Source organism: Coturnix japonica (genome assembly GCF_001577835.2).
Source record: "Coturnix japonica isolate 7356 chromosome 5 unlocalized genomic scaffold, Coturnix japonica 2.1 chr5random2463, whole genome shotgun sequence".
Taxonomy (NCBI): Eukaryota; Metazoa; Chordata; class Aves; order Galliformes; family Phasianidae; genus Coturnix; species Coturnix japonica.
Window position 1 is genome coordinate 38191 of NW_015439631.1, and position 5682 is coordinate 43872.

Below are 5682 nucleotides of genomic sequence, written 5' to 3' on the forward strand. Positions count from 1 at the left end.
GATATTGCCTCTTTGTCCATCGACGATCTCATGTTCTCTCTTGTCTGGTTGAACTGAGACTCCACATTCACACAATTCATCACTTCAATTTCTCACTTTAGCAGTTCATAATAACAACCAGCATGAATTAAAGGAAGCATTATCGCTTGTTGCAATCTATTACCATGTGTTGTTCTATACCAAAGTTCTCTGAGCACCACCCTCTCCTCCTTAGAGCTTTTTCAAACACATTTATGCTCTTATACCCCGATCACCACTTTAGTGCTTCTTTTCAATCACTCACTGTATCTCATGTCCCTCCCCTATTCCTACCCCTCCTTACTTAGCTACGAAAAAAAAAAAAAAAAAAAATATAAAAAATAAAGTTTGCTTCCCACACGGCAATCAGCAGTTGATATTGCTTTTATTATTGCTGCCTCACTGTTGCTTCGAAGTCTCCGTTCCTCCGTCCTCCTCTTCAAGTGCTTTTCAAGGTTCGCTCCCACGGAGCCCGTCCCAGACGCCCCGGCCCCGGCTCCGCTCCGTCCGCCCGACCCGCCATCAGAGCCCCTTGAGACGGTCCCGGACCCAGCTCCCTTCCACTCACCCGCCATAGGAGCCTCGGGCAGCTCCAGCCCAGGCCGCACCGACATCGGATGCCCGCGTAGCTTCTCTGGCTCCGCTGCCGTCCTTTGGAGGCCCACGCGGCAGGGCGGTAGCGGCGGCTGCCGCAGTCCCGCACACCGACCCACCTTGCCCGCCCCGGCCCGCTGCCTCCCAGACCCGCCTCACCTCGGCTCTGTAGACCGCTTCGCCGCCCGTGCCTCCTCCTCCGCCGCCTGTCCCTCACAGCCCCCCAGCGTCCTTCCCACACTCTGAGGAGACCGCCTCAGCACCCTGCCCGCGCGTCACCTTTTTCAGCTTGTCGCTAAAGCGGCCAACCAATCAGAACCCGAACGCCTCAGTGCGCTTCGCCGCTGTTCTTCCCGCCTCTTTTCTCTCCCCCTCAGCGTTCCCGGCCTTTCCAGCTTTGAGCCCAGCCCGCGCTCACCTGTGGTTCCCGTTGCCGCCCGCCCCTCAGTGCGGACAGCCCCACAGATGGTGAATGCATCCGCAAACCATAATTAAAATCAATAATATATTTCAAAAGCGCTTCTCACCATACACCTCCCCCATCTGCCCCCACAGCCTGAAAACCCTGAGCTCGGGAGATACTGTGTACAAGGAAAAGGGCACCTGGCAGATGAAGGACGTTTTTATTTGTTTTGCTAGATAGGTCTTGTGTCTTGTAACTTTCTTCACACGCCTGCTGGGAAATGCCACCTCGCAAGTCTCTGTGCTTTGCACTGCTCTTCTGCTACGTTCCTTTCATTCTCTGCTTGGCTACTTTCTTTCTCATTGTAGCAATGGTACAAAATGGTACAAAAATGTACATTGTACAATGGTACAAAAAAACCAAACTGGGGCCCACAGTCAATTCTGAAACTCAAAGGACGCTGTAAGTAACATTCAAAACCTGTTCTGTGAACAATGAAGTTAAATGCTGACTTGGACTAAAAAGATTAAAAATGTGTTAATAGATTTTTAAAATGTCACTGAAATCAAAGCATCTGAATTTTTCATCTCTTTTGTACATATACAAGTGACAGCGATACCTGAAGAGCAAGAAACTCTGACAAGTAGCATAGACATCTTCTGCTTCTAACCACAGCAAACCATGAAGCTGACACCAGGTTCCCAGAATGGATTTTTTTCCAGATAATTTGAGTTCTCTCACGCACATTGCTCATCTTCAAACACAGTCCCTCCATGATGACGTGTGCATTTAGGGGGGCCCACACAACACCTGCTTTACATTTCCCAAATGCTTCCCAGTGCTTTGTTGTACATTTCACACACAACTCAAGAGACTCAAAACAAAACTGTGATACAGGAGGAGTCAGAGACTGAGAGCATCAGCAACACCAGATAAGCTTTGGAAGTAGCAGAACATAAATTTCTATAGATGATCCTACACAGACCTATATTATAAAAGAAAAAATAATAATTCCCTGTGAATTCTCTGTCTTATGTGACTGAAAATTCATTCATGATTCCAAAGCAATCAATTTGAGCATGCAAAATTAAACAGGAGAATTTATAACTCTTGGAAAGGGAATACACTCTGCCTGCATCTAGCCTCAGCACGTAGCAGCGTTAAGCACTGAGTGGTTCTAACAGTGACATATCAAGGAGAAGAAATACTTTTCTGTGTGCTGTAGACAACTAGGAGAAGATTTCTTGCTATTTTCAGATGAGGCTGATATATTGGCAGTTCCAAAAAGGTCTGGACTTCTTTTATCTTCAGGGTTAAAACAGAATCAGTTCATGGAGTTGTGAACCCACGGGCTTGTTCATTCCTTATAAAAAAATACATTAAGAAAAATCACAGACAGCTCTTGCCTAAGGGTGCTGCTGAAAGCTGTAGTTCAAGTCTTGTCCAACTCATTTTTCTTACTTTGCTATTTGTACTTATATCTCTCCACCTTGTACTTCTACCATTCACATCTGGCTGCGGAATTTCTTTACCTTCCCCACCCTTCATCTTTAAATATATTTTAATATATTAATATAAAATAGCTTTATATATTATATGTAAGTATTATATTATATAAAATAACTTTAAATATATTTTAATTCTTCATTTATTTATTTAGAGTCTATTGAGTGTGTGCTTGCTGACTTCATGACCTCATAGTAAATACCTCTGGGGACAAACATTTTAAGACAAGGCCATTATGTAGATATTAACTCCAAAATAAAAGGAAATGGTCTTAGGAAGTGAAGAATCAAGGAAGGAATGATACATTGAGATGGTACCACATCCCTTTTGGAACCCATTTTCTCCAGCAACCTTCAGCAATCCCCAGCAGCAGCTGTTAAAGACATATCATCCAATCCATCCATATATCAACTGCCACTCATTAAAAAAGCCCTACCTCTTATTAAACAAGTTTTAAATGGCATGCAATCGTATCTGCTATCCCACCAAGAATTAGGAATCAACACACATGGAGAATATCTTTATTCTTTCAAGCTTAAAGCCAAAAATTTCTACGCAAATATTAAACTAGTACAAAACATCTAAAACCAAAGAGAATTATTTTTTATATTATCTGTCAAATCATTTAGATGACAATATGGCAGCAATGAGAAATAAGTTACCAAATCAGAGAAGACAGGGCTAAATTAGCAGATTTGCCTACCATCACTAGAGGTTGAATTGTTTCACAACCAAAACCAACCAAACTAAGATAACAACTTCCTTCTCAGTGCTTATTGGCTCTCCGCTCCTAAACATTCTAGAAAGTCATTTTAAGTTTAACTTAAACTAGAGTCTATGTAAATAATGAACAACTGGCCCAGAAAACACCACGTTTCACTTACACAAGCATAATTCAGAAAGGATGCAGCTGAAGTAAATGAAATTAATCCTCTGAAAATTCAAGGTAAGATCATTTAGACTACAGCAATATATCAGTATTACTACTCATTGACTTCATAATACGTTGAACATTATTCAACTTTCAGTCTTTTACATTTTAATTGCACTTGCAGGATCTGGGATAAACACCTCCCAAATTCCTCCATGACCACGCGTTCAGCTAGACAGACAGAGTAACCTCCTTTTTCTGCCTCTTCAGCCTTTACCAGGAGACAGGCACACGTTGCTTTCACATCTTCCCAAGAAATAGATACAGCTGGTTCCCTGACATGGAAAAAGAAACCAGTGTAAAATATATTCATTTAAAATACAGAAAATAATTTAAAAAGCAAACTGTCAAACTCTTATCTAAGAGTTGGAATGCACAGAGCTGATTCAGATTAGCAGAATAGCGGCACTGTTACTGTGAGACACAACCCTGTAGAAATCTCAGTTTTGTACAGAATAGCTTTTACTTCCAATGGTTTGCTCCTGAGTTTTTCTAATTCATCACATGGAACACTGCGTTCACACTACAGAGTCGATCTACACAAATGCTGACCAGTAAGCACAGCATGGGAAGGTTATACAGTAAGCCACTTTCTTTTTAAGCAAGCAATGGTCAGATGCTACATCACATAAAAAGAGATATGTTAAAAAGACTTAGTCAGAACAGAGGAGGTACTAACTGAATAGGATTACTGCTATTAAAAGAAGTAAATCAAGTATCTCGAGGGCTCCCTGAATGGCACCTTACCAATATTTCTTTGAAAAAACCTCTTGAAACTACCAGTTGTTAACACCATAATACCTTCTGCTACATTAATAGCTACACTCACTTTATTGGCACCATCTATCCAATCAATATATTACCTACAGCAGAAACTATTCAAATATTTCAAAACAGGATTAGCATAAGAATTTCAAGGCAGTGGCTAATGCAAAGAAAATACTGTATGCAAACTGAGAATTCGAAGCCTGGAGTAAATCTCACTAAAATCAATTAAAAGGTGGTTTTATTAATTTGAATTGTTACTAACAGGTATTTTTTATTTATTAAGCCGATGACTAAAAACAACCAATCAAAAAATTCAACTGCATTAATATAATATTAGGATAATATGGCCCCTCTTGAAAACATTACAAGCAAAATTGTACAGAGCATGATTTAGTAGAGGGTTGTTAGAGTTAGGATAGTATGGTTAGGTTGTGGTTGGACTTGATGATCTTGAAGGTCTTTTCCAAACCTTAACAGTTCTATGATTCTATGAATAACAGCTAACTGAAACATTAATGAAGTCAGATTGATGTATTATCTATTCTATTTCCAAATATTCACCTGTCTTTCTCCAATTTTGGTAAAATTCCAAATGTTGTTGTCAAAAACGAGTTATTTTCATCATTGTTTCCAATGTCCATGTAGTTTAGCATGGTCAGCTGGCTTTTTTTTATCTGGACTTTCTTCATAATTTTTGCAACCAATGCATTTGCAAATTGAGGAACACACAATCTTAGCCTGGTAAATATAGAATACTTAGAATAAAAATGTATAAAAACTTGAATCAAGCGTACAACTGAGCAACCACTAGAGTTAAATCTCCAGGACTTATTCTAAATGCACTCATCTCAGTTACTCCTAGAGTGAGGCCATAGGTATTAGCGTGAGGAAGTAAGTCTGTTCCTTGCAGGAATTCTTTTTGGAGAATGATGATGCTCTGCTCTTTATACTGGACAAATCAGCCCTTAAGGTTGTGGTTTGTGCAAAGACTATCTGAACTGTTTGAAATCCATTCCTCTTTTCATCTGGAGCACAGCACTGACTGAGAGCTCATGACAATGAACATTTTAACTGATCAACTTCAGCTAGAATGAATTATTTGAAGTCATAACAAGCCATGACAAGAGAGAGACTGCTTCCCTTATGTTCAAAAAAAAAAGTTATGATGCACTAATCAAAGAGATAAGTAATTCTTTTTAGAGACTACTGTTTACAGAATGCAATCAATGTTAATGTGATAACCACTGACAGGAAAATCCGACAGACCCACCTCAAAGCACTCACAATAATTCTTGAGACATCCTGAACGCTTGCAGTTACATCCTTTGTTATGGTGAGGTTTAATGTCTCCCAGTTTGCTTTGTCCAATCTTTGGTAGAAAAGCTTCTGGATTTCTATCAAGGCAGACCTAAAACAAAAAGTGTTACATTAGGAGACATTCAAGGACTGTTTTATAGCATCT

General features: G+C 40.2%; 1 long non-coding RNA gene across 1 annotated transcript; it reads right to left on the reverse strand.

Annotated features, from left to right (window-relative positions):
• Positions 1-3026: 3026 nt before the first annotated feature.
• Positions 3027-5670, reverse strand: LOC107306875. Its single transcript, XR_004305748.1, has 3 exons — positions 5491-5670; positions 4782-4958; positions 3027-3727 (listed from the first exon to the last, which is right to left on the reverse strand). It is a non-coding gene; the product is annotated as an uncharacterized LOC107306875 (long non-coding RNA).
• Between the last annotated feature and the right edge of the window lie 12 nt (positions 5671-5682).